We start from the raw sequence: 18,065 nt of genomic DNA on the forward strand, positions 1-18,065 counted from the left end.
AGCATTATCGGTCCTTATTTCTTTCGAAATGAAGAAGAAGCTGCCGTTTCGCTGAACGACAGACTGATTGATATTTGGTTTCCAAAAATTAATCAGCTGGACATTGACGACGCAGCTTGTCATACAGCACGCTTAACAATGGATTAATAGGAATATTCTAGCCAATATTGATGCCATTCATACCCACGGCGGACATAAAGCAAATAAACAAATGGAGGAGAAATTACATTACTTTAAACTCACATCTCATCTTGTGAAATTAAGTAAGTGAAATATGAATTCTTTATTTATATATTTTTAAATCCCAATATTTCTAGACAAATATTACAAACTTTAAACAACTTTTAACTAATATCTGGGTATGAGATACCCTGCCTTATACTCAAGGTAGTTTTAATTTCAACCCGAAAAAACAAAAATGGACTAAAAGAAAATAGAAAAACGCAAAACGTCAGATAAAATTCACTACAAAAATTTATATCTTTTTGTAAGAAATTTCGACTTCTGCAAAAAAAAATCTGGTTTAATGTAAGAGAATGTTAGCATTAAACTTTAGTAAATCTTTTTATCAGCATTCCTGCATGCCATTAAAGTGCTGAAATTGCAAGTGGATGGGTGTAAGAGTAAGAGTGCAAATTGCTTCGTACGCTTTTTTTTCTGAGAAGCGCATACCAAAATGAGGTTTATAACTAAATATTTCATTTCAACAAGTCCATGTATGCACATGTGTATGAGCGCTCCCGTAAACAAATTTTATGAGTGCCTGTTTACTGCTCACACCCATACCTGCTTGCTTCTCTTCATGTTTTTGTACTTGCCTTATTTTTAGTTAATGGGGGGTGGTAAATTATTTTTATGTACTGCTGACGTGTCTCTTTTAGTTATTCAGCATTGACAAAATATTAACAAAATATTACCCGCGCACTAGTGCTCAAGGGTATTATAATTTCGTTCGCATAGCAGCATAAAGGAATTGAGATATAGACAATATGCATAATCATAGTGGTGCGTTAATTTGGGACTAAATATTTGGAACTGGACTTATTTTCTTTTCTTTACATTTTCTTTACTACTTAGGTTTAGTAAATGTAAGTTGACATATTGTATTTAATCATATTCACATTCAAATCCTTATGTTTTTTTCCTGTTAACTTTGAAAATTAAGAACGGCAAAAGAATTCACTATAACAACAGCGCCGCACATGCAAAGTTTTGTTTATTTTTTTTTTTTTTGTTTACAAAATTTTTGCTTACAAAAATATAGTTAATACTCCATTAAGCCTTAAGGACTCGCATTTTGTACAAAGTTTGAAAGAATTAAAAATAAGTTTATTGAAATTTCAAACTTTTTAATTACAATAGAATGCTCAGAAAAATTTCAAGAGCGCAGTTCTATTATATATTCCATTTAATTTTGTTGTCTGTGCCATCTTGCAAAGTGCAAGTTTCAAGTGGCCCAAAATTCGTGTTGATTTTTGATCATTTTTTTCTTTCCCGACTGTTTGTTGGATTAGGGTGTCTGAACAATATTTCATTGTTTATTCCATTAAAAAGCAATATCAATATCTTGATGTCTCGAGGCAGTATCTTGCCTAAATACAACTTTAGTACCAGCTTGTGGTTTAAATTTAAACTCGGTTCTAAGCTAAAAACCAGACACTAATTCGACTATGTTTAAAATAAATTATGATTTTTCTTAAACTGTTGCTTAACAAATATAGAAACGGCTTATTTTCGACGATGAGGAAACGCCATATACTCGTATAATATAACAAAATGCTCAGAATGATGAGAAGAATCGATTTAACCTTGCCTGCCCGTCCGTCCATCAATATTTCAATGAAACTTGATACACATCTTACTCTTTGTCGCAGGTAGTTTGGTATTGGCGTATTATACACTCACTGACGTTTTTCTATGGTATCCTTGCCTGTCCAGATCTCCTGGAGCAGAAACCTCAATATTCCCCAAAAGGTCTTGCGTTTTAACTTACCGTTGCATGGTACAATTTTTAAATAAAATTATTTAAACTATGCAAGGCCTCATAATAAAATTAATACAATTTTTATTAGTTTCGATCTTGACTTCGCACTTCCTAGATCTCAATTTTTATCTAAGCTAGAATCAAATTATTTCTAAGCCTTATCTGCTAAAGATATTTAACACGTTCGCGGACACTAAAAATTTCAGGGAGTTGCAAAAACAGATAGGCAATTATTTTTGAAACTAGTTGTAATATCCAATGCGGCCGCCGTAGCCGAATGGGTTGGTGCGTGATTATCATTCAGAATTCACAGAGAGATCGTTGGTTCGAATCTCGGTGAAAGCAAAATTAATAAAATCATTTCTCTAATAGCGGACGCTCCTCGGCAGGCAATGGCAAACCTCCGAGTGTGTTTCTGCCATGAAAAAGCTCCTCATAAAAATATCTACCGTTCGGAGTCGGCTTGAAACTGTAGGTCCCTCCATTTGTGGAAAAACATCTAGACGAACACCACAAATAGGAGGAGGAGCTCGGCCAAGCACCTAACAGAAGTGTACGCGCCAATTATTTATTTTTTTATTTAGTTGTAATATCCAAAATCTGATAATACATATATAATAAGAGTAGTCAGAACGTCGTATATTAACTGTTATATGAAAGTACTTAATGAATCAATTGGTCATTACTTTGAAACGTATTTTAATTACAAAAACTTAAAGTTACATGACATTAAATGAACAAAACTTGGCTTTAAAATTTGAATGCTGTGTCATTCACGTTCGCGAACGTGTTAAGTCATTTTGTACCCCTAGACTGCAAGATTTGTAATCATAGACTTAATAAATGAAATTAAATGGGCGAAATAGTTCAATATCCTCGCTCGCCTTCCATATAACGGCAATTTCCTACAAAGCTAAAAAAGCGAAATCTTTATTACTAATGAAGAAAAATTACCAAAATTCGTTAGAAATAATGAGCCAAGGTAGAACGTGACACACCTATTGCTCTCCAGGTCAAATCGACCCTAGATATTACATTACTGAGACCGGATAAAACCACTTTTTATATGTTAAACTAAATTTACGTCCATCCGTCGGATCTTACAAACTACATCACTAATTTTTTGATTCGAAGAATTAGTAACCATCCCTTATTAAATTTTACTAAAATATGCGCAGGTATATAAAGTTCGTTCCGGAGCGAATTCAGCCTTCATTACTTGTTTTATCTGCCAATTTGTACTTTTTGTCAAACCCTACCTTAGTACTTATATACAGCTGTATGTACAAAAATATGTGGTTACTGTCTAATTGACAAGTGACAACACAGTGACAAGTGACAAAAAACACAGTATTTTCTACTAATTACTTAAAAAACATTTACTCTATTCGAGCAAAATTTAATACAATTCAATATCCGACGTTTTCAAAGCCAAACAAACAGTAAGGCATAGTCTACCCAATATATAATACTTTAATATTATATGTATGCATGTATGCGCATTAGGGGTGCCCAAATTTTTTAGACTTTTCGGCATATAACTCGCGGAAATTTCTTGGTTTCCTTACTATTCAAAACGTTAAATTCGGGATTTAAGTTCAATCAGTTAAGGTTTAATTGGCTCCATGTGGGCTTAAAATTGAGCCGCGCTTTGTGGAGAACAAAACTTTAGCTATAAGTAGTTATATTATATATTCTTTCCTGTATGTATTTGCTTTTGAACACATCTAATATACCACATGCATATGTACATGTGTTTGTGAAAGTAATGTTTAAATTTGAAGATTTTCGAAGTCTCCGATGCAAATTGAAATACGTATTATACTTTCGAGTTTTATCCTACAAATTTGTTGTATTGAAATTTTGATAATATGTATAAGTATACGAATATGTGCCTTCGGGGTTTTTTTAAGAATTCATTACAAATGAGAATCAGAAACCAAAAATGAGTTTCTTTAATATTTGTAGCTGCGACTACTTTCACTAAACAAGTTTTAGTTTACTAGAAAAGGAAGAGGAATAATTTTTGACATATAATACCGCTGTAGCCGGATGGGATAGCGCGTGACTACCATTCGCATAGGTCCGAAACTCAAGGCACGAAACACCAATCGATAGAAAAAGCTTTTTCTAATAGCGGTCGTTGCTCGAGTGGTAATGGCAAACCTGCGAGGGTGTTTCTGCCATGAAAAAGCCCCTTATAAAAAAATGTATGCTGTTAGGAGTCGGCGTAAGGCTGTAGGTGCCTCCCTTTGTGGAAAACACCAACACAGCATAATTGGGAGAGGAGCTCGGCCAAGAACCCAATAAAGAGTAAGCATTAAGAATATACATATATGTGTATATTATTAAGATAAGATTTTATTTTTAAAAGATTTTAAAAGGTTTATGTAAAATATATAGAATGGTTCAAGACTAATTTTATGTTCTTATTGATATGCCTTTAGTATTCGCCTCTCATAAGCCTCCTCAGTAGAAAGATGATTTTCTTTTCTTTTGTCGATGCCGATGAAGCCAACCAAAATGGATGCTAACTGTTGGCAATCAGAAAACTTGAGGTAATCCCTAAAATGGGAAAATATTTGTATCGCAATTAAATATAACTCAAAAGCACAAACATCGAAAATGAAAATATTGTGCAACTTACTGCGAAATTTTTTACCCTCGTGTTATAATTTTTTCCAAATAATGTAACAACACAAAGGAGTCGAGAAAGATATAGATATATATTTGTATATACATCACAACGATCAGAATGATTACGAAGACTCGAGGAAGAATTTATATATGGAATTTCAATGAAACTAGTTACACCTCTTTGAATCATACAGGGTAGTTTGGTATTAAGGGGTAACACCACTGTAGAAATTTCAAAAAATTGATTTTTTTTTATAAGCTTAAAAAATTCTTTGAACCTTTTAAAATACAGAACAAAAAGTTTTATACGTTACCGAAGTCTATTTCATAAAAATTTTAAGCTTTTAACCAAGCGTTAGTGACTGCTACCTAACGACTTCTCCAAATTTCCAAACTTTAAACGCGTTTTTCTCAAAACACGTTTTCTGAAATTGGCACGCAGCATAACTCAAACAATTTTAAATATTTTTAATCAGGTTTTTCACTACGTCTGTACAATAACCTTCTTAAGAGAAGAGCATAGGGGATTTTCGATAGATTAATTTAAACGATTGTTATAATTATTTAAGTGCCGTTTTTTTAGTCCAAAATAGAGTTTTTCCCTTCAAATGCTTGCTAATTCCACAAAAATAAATATTTTTTAAATCCCCTACGTGTTTCTCTAGCTATTCTTATCTAGATTAAGAAAAAAAATGTTTCTTTGTTCCAGATTAAAATTTGCACCCTCTGTGCTGCGTGCCACGGAGCTCCTTCAAGAGAAACCACATTAAAAAAATGTCTCCAATTCAGCCATTTTGTAAAATTTTTCGATCAAACTTTGTAGTTTTGTATTTTAGTATATAAGTAATAACTTCCCAAATCAGAGTGATTGTTTCCCCTTTCCTTCTATACAAAAAAATTCTTTAAAAATCGTTTTTATTTTACGCGTGTACAGTGGTGTTACCCCTTAAATATCTACGAAATCAGTTAGTAACCACGGCCACACAACGTTAATCTTCAAAACAAAAAAGAAAAAAAAGGAGTGATATCTCTGTTATAAACGAAGCAAAGTTACTCAAATTTGAAGGATCCGAAACACAAAATGCGACCTACGTCCACTTGTGAGTAAATGCGCCTATAAAAACTTAATAAAGCTGGGTAAAACTTGGCACACGTATTGCTCCACTCTTCATTTCAATTCGCCTTAAACATTATTGAGATCGTTTTTATCCGACCACTTTTTATATTCTAAGACTAAATTTCTATCCATTAGTCTGATTTTTCAAACTCAACTTGCATTGTCTATGAGATTTTAGATTCCAAAAAAACCGCCATCCCTAAAAAACAGTACATACAGTTTGTTGAGGACCGAATTCAGCACTTTCTTACTTGTTTTGTATCTATTATTTCATTGTTTTTTTTCTATTATTGGTAAAGTTGATCCATAAACTTTTTAGGGGCATATAATTCTAAAATTGAAATGCTGACCTTTAACGATAATGTGAAGAAACATAGTACATAGAGATATTTGCATGTCAGCACGAAAATATTTTGCGACACATATGAATATTGTAAATATGTATGTACATATGCGCATATGCATAGTAAACAGTAATGTACGAATGCATAAGTGTAAGCAAGAATACGCAACTCTGTAATGCAACATTCGATGCCGAGAAAAATTCAAGGTGAGCGAAAACTTAATAAACTGAGAAAACAATGGCGCTGTATATTTCCCTAAAGTCTCAGTTTTTCCTAACAATTGTTTGTATACAAACATACCATATATGAAATTATATACATACGTAGATATATACATATGTACATAGATATGTGCCTGAGGAAATAAGCTCCATACATATCGATGTGCAAGCATAACAAATACAACAATTCCTAGCATCATTTTACTTGGCTCATTTTCCAAAGTTTGCCTGCCGCGAAATGTGAAGCGACGGCCTGTTTTCAACAAGTTGCCAGACTTAATAAAATAAACCTTTTTTATTCAATAAATCAAATTTTCGCTTTGTCGACAATTTCATTTGAAACCACATTTAGGTTTATTCTCCAACCAAACACGGAGCAAAAAATAAAAAAAAGCAAAGTCAAACCGCATGAGTAGCTGCTTTATACCTATGCACGAGTATGCATAGATGTGCGTATGTACACATGTATGTGCGCACGTATGAATTTCCACGTAGTTTATCACACCACTCTCGTCTAGTATTTACAACCAACCGTACGCCAGAGTGAAGAGCGAAAATCACTTAGTGTCACTAGAATAATGACAAATATTTAATGAGCTCGTTACGTGCGTGCAACTTGCTACATACGAATGTACGAGTATATAAAATGTATGTAGGTATAGATGTATATGTACATACATATATGCACGGTATGTGCATAAATGTGTTTGCGCAGTAAGCAAAGGCAGCGTTGAAATGCCACAAAGCACAAAGTAAGACGCTTCTAAAATACACAAACTCTTGCCACGATACACTATTTAACACAAGCACTGGCACATGCAGAACACTCTTTCATATGTATGTACATATGTAAATAAGCATTTAATCACATTTAAGTACTGTTGTATGCACACAAGTTTGAGTATACGCAAGCATAAGAATAAGTTTTGTATATTTGAATTTAAAATTATTTTAACTCTTAATCCCGTACTATATGTTTTTCATTTTGATTTGCCGATGCCGCGTTTTGCTTTGAGCGTTTGTACTTGTAAATTATTTTGGCAAATACGTACGATACCTGAGAGCACTAAAGTATCGGCGCTGGGCGAGTTGTAAAGTTGTTATTATCAGCAGCACTCTTAAACGTTATAAACTATTCCGCCATTCTGATTGCGCGCTTAAAGCTCTAGCGTCTAGCGTTGAATTGTGAGCAACAGGTAATATACGATAACTAACAGATACTCGCAAATTTCGTATTGTATCTAATGGATATGACACATTTTTTAGCACCGCCATAAATACACCTTCGGTTGTACATAAGTATATACAATACATATGCACATACTTATGTACATATAAGTTAGCACGTACGTACTATATACATATGTATGTATGTATGTACTAAGTACTCGTCCGGTATGTTTTCATAAATACAATACAATATTTACTGCACAATGTAGTTTCACTACTGCGACGGTTTTCGGTTGCTGGTACTGGTACTGGTGCCGGTGCCGGTGTCGGTGCGAGTCGTATTATTGCCGTTGACGTTGTTGACGTTAGTGGTGGCAGCGGAGAAATGCCGGTGATTTCGTTCCTGCTGAAGCACTTGGCTTGCCTCGCTTTAAACGCTGGCGAATGACAAACTGGCGTGACGTTTTGCAGGCCTAGCCCATGCCAGCTAAACCTACGTACATATGTATGTACATACATGCGCCTATGCATATAAACATCAGCTCATCCATCCATACATCGTTCGAATACGAATTACTCGCGTATTGTCTCGCCAAACATATTGCTTGCTGCTTGTCGTTCGCTTTTTTATTATATAAAATAAATGTAAATGATCACTATTTTCCAAACGCTTTTTGTTTTTGATGGTTTTAGTATTCTATAACTCCTTTCGAAATGTTATTGTAGTCACTGGTATCCCCAAAGAGTTATTTTTCTGAAAAGTGATCTACGAGTTTTTATTTGAAAACACGAAAACCATCCTTAAGGGGGAATTTGGGTTTTACCAGCAACATTTTTCGACCAGGAAAGTAGAAATAGGACTGAAAAAATTGGGAAACTTCAGAGGAGTAGCCGATTACTTATGATTCTAGTAATTAATAATATTAATGGCACGAGCTGGAAATGGAAGATAAAATTAATTTCTTGCTTTTTCTAACCTTCAAAATATTGCTAACAAGTCGATTTTGAATCGTCTTCAGCTTCTCCGAATTTTGCTTTAGTGCTTTAAGCCCGCAAATGCTTATTGCGAAGTGCTAGCTTGAGTTTTGGGAACAACCTTCTCGTGATGAAGAAACCACGAGTTGTTTTTCCACAGTCCGGCCCTTGTGACGGTTGAGGGAGATCTAAATCTCTTCAGTCTGCTCACATCAATAAAATTCTTTATTTACTCTTTGGGCAGCCGGAAAAAACTCGGAGTGGGCCACATAATGGTAATGACAGAAAATAGCTGAGAAAACCTTGAATTCGGATAGAATTTCCAGTGGGTTGTTGAGTTTGGTTGGCTTATTGAGACTCTTCTGAGAAGCATCATTCTGATACCAAAGTGTAATGTGGTAATGTACTAGTATTGTAATATTCTCAAAGCCATTAAAATTTTGAATTTACTGTTGCCATCGATTAGCGTTTCTTTTTCTTGTATTAATTTTATTCAGCCCTTCCCTAGGGCTGTTAAATTTTCGGGTTTTTATCTCTCTACATCGATAATGACTCCATCGATAATATTTCGGCCAAATACCAAATATCTTCGAGACTAAAACACGATATGTGTCACTTTCGGCACAAGCCGCGCATTAACTGGTATCATACCCATCACGCATAATGCTATAAACCAATCGAGGCGAGACAGAAAAAACCGCCGCCGCTATCTCTCATACCTATAATCAAAAGAGACGAGGAATAAATCATAATCCTCAACGAGAAATTAATCAACAACCTCTTTTGTGCATACAAACAACATTTTTTTGCGCTACTCAGGTGCATACTGTATTTTTCTCTAGTCTTTAGAGGCAAGTTGCTAAATAGGTAAGTGGAAGTATTTCTAAAATTTCCAGAAATTTACACTTAAATGTTCTGGACAAGGATGGGAAGATATTACATGTAGATTCACTTTCACAATTTTCTAACTAAAGAATCACCGCCTTTTACCAAACTTGTAGATACCTAATTCAATTTTCTTGGTAAATGCTGATAGATTCTATAATATTTTTCAAAACTATTATTTGCTTTTGACTATTTTCTCTGGTTCGATTAATTTTAAATTTAAAACCGTTGGGTTTAATAGCCTTAATGCAAATTTTTGTTTTAAAAATTGTAATTTTGCGACAATGAATGATTTAAATAGTTTCTTTGTCGGACTGGGATTCGTGTTTGGGCGGGGTTCATATAATAGATTGTTTCGATACTTGTGTCTGATATACCAATTGTCGCTATTCTTGTAGTTTTCTCATAATTCTGTTCAGGTACATACTGCGTATATGGATTTCTTCAAGTCTTTTGATAAAGTCCACCATTCACTATTGGTGTATAAACTTGCTAATTTAGGCTTTCACTCCACATTTTGATGAAATCCTATCTATAACCGCGTAGCTGTAAGTCATAGTGAATAACGTTCCCTCGCGTTTCTTTCTTGCCTCATCTCTCGTACCTCAGAGTAGCATTTTAGGCACATGCACACAGTTTTTATTTTCATTTTAATATTATATTTGCTTTGAGAAGTATATCGTGTGATGTAATTGAAGTCAGGTGAGTTCAGAACTGCATAAATTTGTACCCAAAGTAATAGCTAAACAAATACTTAATTTACATTGGCGATGGTCACGTGAGCGATTTTGGCTGTAAAAAATCACTTGTCGCTATTTTATATGTATGAGTACATACACACATACATACATATAGTGTATGGAAACATCTGACATTATTTTCCGTAATTATTTCTAAGTACACATCTAAATAGAGCACAGTTTTCCTGACACTATTCGCATATGCTGGCGAAAGAGTCCGAAATCCATGAAATCAAATGTTGAAAAAAAAAACTGGATTAAAGTTTGGAATTTACTCTTGCTATCGTTTGCATTTTCTTTTCTCCAATTAATGTTGCATTTATTATGGCCTGTATCACTTTTTCGGGTTCTTATCTTAGTACATTCAAAGTGTTGTGAATTATTTTTTCAAAATATTGCACTCAAACCGGGCTAAAGGGCAGATGCAAATATACTCGTGACATGTAAAAAAGTTACTGCCATTCGCGTAAATGTATATTTTATCTAGTTTTCACAAAAGAGCCACCAAGTTGTGATCTTATTTAAAAATGATCGGATTTATAGAAGGTGGAGCAAAATTAATCATCCTATCAGAAAATTTATAACTTTTGCAAATGAGGTCGTAAGTGAATCATATTTGACGCCTGTGACCAGACAGCTCCGGTATACGCAAAGGCAAACAATGCAGCGCGTAAAGGTCGAAATAAAGATACAAAATCATTGGTTTTTTAATAGAAAATGTATTCAAAAATAAAATTGGATGATTAACGTTGCGCCATGTGTTATTCACCAATATTTTCACGCTGGTGCATATTTGTTTGGCGAGTATGGTGAGTAGAGAACTGGCCTCAATAACTGAGCTTTTCACTCAGGGCGGTCAGTCGTGCATTCGAGTTTGCATGCACTCAGTAATGTGCAAAAACATTTGTTGAAATAGAAGTTTTTATGGATGCGGTGCGATATAGCTAAAGGTTAGTTGATTTGACCTTTAATGTTTGCATATAGGAGAGGACAAACGCAGTACGGAAGTAAAGTGAAGTGATATTAATTGAGGCGAAGTGAACAAATAATCGCTGGTCTTGCTGGGGTTTCCCATATGGAAAGCTTGTGTAAAATTCATATAATAGTATCTCTGACAGGGTACCACAAAGAAACACCACAGTCAGCCCTAAATTATTTGCACTCAAATATACCGTTGTTATATTTATCAAATAATCAGTTTGCATACTTTTTTGATTAATAAATGAAGTGAAAACAAGAATTGTGTATATGTACCTACCGACATGCATGTACATACTCATATTCTACCATAAGGCCCATATTTCAATTATACTTGTACATGTTCAAAATTTATTTACGCCCACAAATATTCCTTTGATTACAATGCAAAAGGCAGTTACGGCTGAGATTCAAAACAAAAGGCTCCTAAATTGAAAATTTTCAAGTATAGCTACATATGTAGATATCCCAGCTCCTGCCAATTTTTGATGAATCCGAAAAATCAATTTAAAAATAGCCATACTGGGTAGACCGACTGAAACTTGCATACAAATATTTCAAGCACATCGGGCACCAATCACAATAGCGTTAATTTTGACTTAACCGAATTTATTAGGGATACGGAGAATTTAGAAAGGGAGCCAAACACACAATCAGCTAACATTCATAAGAACATACATACATGCTTATGAATGTTCCCTGCTGGGAAAACCTGAACTATTCCAATAAATTTCTATGCGTGCGAAATTCGAATTGGCCCACTAATGACCAGAGCAACAGCATTGTGGCAGCGTCGAAAAAAATATTTGTTATAATCTTTTCCTTATATATAGTAATAGCAAATCTTTATGTACTGAGTTTACTTTCAAATATTTTACATACAAGCACTTCGGCTTCTTCCTTTTAGGGGTTAGGTTACATCGACCGACATAGGTATGTTTGCGCATATGAGAAAGCCATGAAAAATCTCCACATAAAAAACATTTGCAATTCGGAGACGGCTTAAAACTGTAGGCCTCTCCATATGTGGAACAACATGAAAACGCACGCCACAAAAAGGAGGAGAAGTTCGTTCAAACACCTAACAGAAGTGTACGCGCCAATTGACATACATATTTCTTTATTATATATTCTGAAATTAGTGGAATTTTTTTAAATTAATATCTATCTGGCTTTCTTTTTTTATAAAAAAAAATTGTTCTCAGTCAAAAATAAAAATATTCATACATATGTTCAAATACAAATATTATAAACTAAATAAAAGTAGTAGAAATATTTCATAATAACAAAATTTCCTTCAGTCAAACAAATTATATTTTCAATTAAAAGAGCAGACAATGCCAAAAAAATGTCGAAGAAATGATTTCGCGGATATGGTAATGGGTGTTGACAGGTGCCCAAAAACTCAAAGAACTCATTGGGTTCAAAAAAATAAAGCCGCTATAAAACATGTATACTAAATATTTTTTTTATTTAATCATATTTGCATCCAGGAAATTTTACTTTGGAGTGCTCAGATTTTTTATTCAGAAAATTTTTTTCTAAGCCATCTTAGCAAAATTAAATATCTTCGCCCTAAAAAACGTAATCGAATTGATCTACACTAGGGTCAATTGAGTGTTAGAATTGTATGTTGGATTTTAGAAATCGTCGATTGTGTTAAAGAAAGGCTCAATTAAATTTTCGAAGAGCCTTTTTTATTTTTTAATGATTCATACACTATACAGACTTTATCTTGATTGATTTTGAGCATTGCTGAAGTATCACGTTACAAATATGTACTTTTTATTATATATGCAAAAAACAAAAAAAGTATTTGAGTATTCAAAATCAAAATATGCTTTCTAAAATTCAATTGACTAGTCTGAACTCGAATTGACTCTTTCTAATAACCTTTTATAAAATCCAGCCGGAAATGGTGTAGAAAATCGACACGGATCGTTTTTAAGCCCTGCTCTCTCTAAAAGTCGGTGTTATTAAATGATAAATCTATTCGAATAAACCATAAACAATTGGTGTGTCCACAGCCAACCCAACAAACTTTAATCAGCCATTTGCTACTACCCCAGGACTATTTTAGAATCGCTGGATTTCTCTACAGGGTACATAGATTTAGTACATTTGTAGATATATAATTTTAAATACGTCCGACAACAACTCAATTGGGTTTATTGAAGCTGCGATTTGTTGCTTCGTTGAAAGAGCATGCGCAAAGCGTTTAGCATTGTTGAGCACTGAGGACTAATGCGGACTGAAGCGACATGGTCACAAGTGCTCAATCAGAATTTTAATTATTATTTTCAATTATCGAAATGTGTGCATGCCTTATGTAGTCAAGTAGCAACGAAAGCAGCGTCGACCATCGCAACTACGTCAGCAATCATAATAAATGTTCGCCGGTTTTACGCTAACCAATGCGCAACAACAGGAATGGGATTGAATATTCCTCGTTGCGACCCCATTTCACCGCCTCGCATTTTCTATCCACTACTGAACTACTAAACTCACATTTTACGTTTTTGCAGGGCATGTTGCCTCCACTAGTTGAAATTCGTTTTTAATCTGATGTACATACCTCATGTACAAGGCATATGGTTTGCTTTAATTAGATTTTTAATGAAATATACTTTTTAATTTTGTTTTGCTGGAAAATTTGCCCGCATTCATTAGAAAAAATGTGTTTTGTTGAGTGAAGTGAAGTAAAATTACTATGCCACTTAGCAACGCATAAACTGTTGTGGCGTGCAACAAGCGTACACATGAAGCACCAATTTTAATGCAGTTGTTGTTCGTGTAATTCGCTTCTGTGCGTAATTTGTGGTTTTACTTCCCGCTTTGCAGCATTGCAACTAAATTTCTTATCGAATAGTGGAATAGAAGCTAGAAAACTATGAAAGCTGGTAGTAATTAGATTGAAGCGGAAAAACAGAGCTGGGATTATATGACCTCTGTTAATCGAGTCGTATCGTATAAGCTTGCAATAGTTCTAATTCTTCACTTCATAAAACTTCTCATAAAGCCCACCTACGGTGCGAAAACAGCTCAAAATTGTACGTAAGTAAGTATTCAGAATTTAAATTCATTTTCAAAAAAGAAGCGTAGTTGAAAAAAATTAAGCTAATTTTGTTTGCTCGCACTAAGTGGTGCTGGAGTGTATGTATCTCGATATATAGAGAAATCGTATTATGCTTCGATTTATTAAAACACAGGATTTTTGTTTTGCATTTTCCCTATATATATGTATATATGTATACATACACCCTTTCTGGAGGGTTACACTCCTATTTGTTGCATGCGTCTTGATGTTGTTCCTCCTCAATCATCATCGACCTACAGTTTTACACCGCCCCCGAACGGCAGATGGTTTTTTATGAGGATCTTTTTCATGTCCGAAATAAACTCGGAGTCTTAGTATTGTCTGCCGAATTCGTGTTCCAGTGCCCGAATGGTACTCACGCACCAACCCGTTCAGCTACGGCGGCCGTTCCCTATAGATTTCCTTGAAATTTCAAGCCTTTGTGACTTCGTTGTTTTGTGGGCATCACATATGATATGAGAAGAGGAATTAGGATAAAACCTCTGGTGGCTGAATAAGGAACGTGAATTGTAATACTTAGTAGTGCAAAACTACGAATACGAGTACCATTTCGATATCGGTGAAAGTGGGAAAAAAAAAGTTTTTCCACAAGGACGAAATTTTACAAATTTGTATTAATAATTAATGGCATCGGGGTTATGTAGGTGTAGCACACAAACAGAAATCCAAATGATTAATCAAAGAGAGGCAATTTTAACTCATATTCTGCTTGTAGGTTTTACCTTAAAATTAGTTAGACTTGGACCATTTATTAGTGAATCGCATTTTGGTTGTTGTACCGGTTATTTATGCAGTCACATTAAGATACAATTTAATACGTTTTACTCCAGATATTTTTCAATTACATTTCACATTAAGATACAATTTAATACGTTTTACTCCAGATATTTTTAATTTATAGTTTTTTCGGGTTCAAATAAGATTTGTTAAACAATTTAAAAAACTTTCGAAATTATGAATATCTAAGAGACCTGCAAAAATAATTAATTAAGCTCCTTAAGGGATAATCCTTGCGCTGTAGCCATTGTTAAAAAAATAAACGTTATGCTCCCGCTCCTGAGATTGCAAGCTTTTTTTCTGTATATCTTTATATGTGCAAACATAATATACATTATAAATTTAAAAAATTCCGCCATATGACTGATTTCAACAGGATTTAATTGTCGGCGATTGTTGCTACTGTATAATTGCCTCTGTGTGTGTATAGATTTACAAATACAATAGTTTTTTCTTTCATTTTTATGATTGCTTGTCGTTTTTTACATCTCTGCAGAATGCACTTTGATTAGGAAGTACAAGAGCAAACGAACTGCATCAGCAGCTGGCTGGAATGGTAGCAACTGCAATGGCAACAAGAGTAGTAGGAAAATTGGCACGCACGAGTAGCCTTTATATAAACTAGTATATAGCATGTTGTTGTAGTTGGCGATACTGTGCTGTTCGATGCGAAATTCCACAAAGCCACGAATCAAAACAAAAACAGAAACAGCTGATCGCGTTGCAAACTGGTTTCATTGCTTGCCTTGTCGTCGTAAAAATGCAAAACAAAGAAAGAGCAAAAAAAAGACGTTTAAAACGGGTAGATCTGTTTTGCGTTTTGGCGGTTATTGTTTATTTAATTCATTGCTGTTGTTGGGCATCGCTTGAATAGAAGTGCAATTAGTTGCCGATAAAAATGATGATGTTTTTGACTTCAACGGATGGGTTGTTGTAGTTGTTTTTAAAATAAAAAGTAAGAGCGACGGAGAGAGGATTTCAAACGAGTTACATTAGGAATTGATGATTCGGCGAACAATTGAACTGAGTAAACTTTGTCTTGGAGGCAAATTAAGTGATTGACTGTTGACTCTTCGTCGAGGTCGCAAAGTGTGCAAAGCGTGCAAAGTGTTTATTTAGTGGAATGTGGAATGTGGAATCTGAAAGTTTTTGTATTTTTTGTTTGTAATTTTTACTTGTCTTCTCCGTAGCGTATGGGCCTACGATGCATATATCATATACATATGTGTGTACATGGGATGTACATACGTCCATACATAAGTATAAATAAATTCGTTTTGCATTTGTTCGTGCTTTGAATATATAAATCTACATATGCATCGAGAAAAGGTGTAATTTGCATTCCAAATCGCTTTCAGAACGCTAACAAACGAAGCACAAAGGCACCTAGTCGTGTAGGCAAAAGGCAAGTACATTTATAGGTGAGCGCAAAACAATCGGTATGTGGTGGAAAGTGCGTTGGGCACCAGGGCCATCATATCGGTGTGCTCATTTCATGTGCATTTAAAGTGTCACTTAAATTTCCATATTGTTCAGATCAATTCAGTACACTTTAGTTATTTTTTGCGGTTCCTTTTTCGCTTTTATTGTCAAATGCCCACAATTTGAATAAAGCAAACACCACAACCTGTTAACCGAATGCAAAATTAACGCTGGTGAACGCGAATAAATCTTTCAAAAGCGTGGTGAAAACTAGATCCAACTTCAAAAGGTTCCAAATAAACATTAGAATCATCGTACATATAAAGCTAGACGACTAAACAGAAAGAAGCAGCTTCAACGACAACAACATTGCTCTTATTGTTATCTCAATCATCATCGATATCCACTTAAAGCGGAGTCATCGCTAACATATTTATGTATATGCATCCGTACATATATATTATATATATATATGTATTTATACAATACGTATTTTTATTAGCCGCTGCTGCTGCTGCTAATGCCGTTGTTTTGCTTTCAATCTTTGCTTTTGCTTTCAATCGATTCGATACGAAATTGCCTCTAATTGAGTTGCGGAGCGAAAATACTACGTTGTTTGTTGTTTTCGTTTCTATCTCGCTTCTGTGCAACGAAGCACAAAGTTTTTCATTATGGCTTATATACATACATATGTACATATGTGCATATTTAGGTATGTAAGCATATTTGTTAAAACGCGCACTCAAATAGTAAAAATAATAAGTCAAATAACGTCAATTGTTTAACCATCCGTATCGCCTACACCGTTGACAAACATATCCAAAAAGTCCAAAAAAATCTATGCAGCAAAGTTTAAAGGTTTATGTATAAGTAGATATATACATATGTATGTACGTATGTTCATTGTGCGCACACCTACTAAAAGCTATTGTTAAAACTTATTCCCAGCTCCAAGTACGCGGGTGCATCGCATTCATCACGAGTGTTACAAATTTGTTCCAAAATTAGTTATCCGTTGAAGCAACGCTATAGTAGTTACACGATATTTCGCGGATTCAACACAATACTTTAATAACTAAATCAGTGAAGGATCTTTACGCTGATCAAGTAGCCGATTTGTATCGAAATAAATAAAAATTAAAACCAACACTTTCAGACGGATTGGGATGTTAAGTGGTTAAGCGCATCGAACCTTACACATCAGAACGAAATACAATAGCAATAACAGAATAGAAACACAATTCGAATTGACGTTGCTTCGAACCGCCGTCAAGTACCGTCACTGATGGCGCACTTACATCGATTGCGCCTCAAAACCGATCGAACTTAAAAACCTGCAATATTGTCGTACAAACGTGCATGTACTACACATCTATACTCACGTACATACCGCACCAATATACAAATATTACCCACTCGCATTCACATGCGCTGGGTTTGACTGGCTTGCGCGTTGTCGGTATTTGTTATTTGGTGTTTGGCGCTTGTCGTTGCTTGATTGATGGCGCTTGAGTGCAACTCAACTTACTACGGATGGGGCAGTGTTGTTTCGCTTTGGCAATGCTGCAACGCTTCTGCCGGTAATTGATCAATGAACAATATCTCGCTGTGAGAAAAATTGAGAGTGGGAGTAAACCAACACAGTAATAAATTGGAGAATACGCTTGCAGTCATGATTGCCACAGTGGTAGAAATGTGCAAATTTACACACTATTGTT

The 18,065-nt window shown here is 34.7% G+C and overlaps 1 protein-coding gene across 16 annotated transcripts in view; it reads right to left on the bottom strand.

Moving 5' to 3' along the window:
• Positions 1-18,065, bottom strand: part of LOC129249114 (CUGBP Elav-like family member 2) — a 260,192-nt gene that overhangs the window by 93,133 nt on the left and 148,994 nt on the right. For 4 of the 16 annotated variants that reach the window (XM_054888760.1, XM_054888755.1, XM_054888754.1 and 1 more), the window contains exon 1: positions 7,361-7,595. The exons of 4 other annotated variants lie outside the window; for them this stretch is intronic. The gene's annotated coding sequence lies outside the window, so the exon portion shown is untranslated. Of the gene's footprint in view, positions 1-7,355; positions 7,596-7,730; positions 7,942-17,262; positions 17,716-18,065 lie in introns of those variants that run through there. 8 more of the 16 variants (XM_054888765.1, XM_054888762.1, XM_054888764.1 and 5 more) reach the window with 6 other exon arrangements.

The sequence above is a fragment of the Anastrepha obliqua genome, chromosome 5 (genome assembly GCF_027943255.1).
Source record: "Anastrepha obliqua isolate idAnaObli1 chromosome 5, idAnaObli1_1.0, whole genome shotgun sequence".
NCBI lineage: Eukaryota > Metazoa > Arthropoda > Insecta > Diptera > Tephritidae > Anastrepha > Anastrepha obliqua.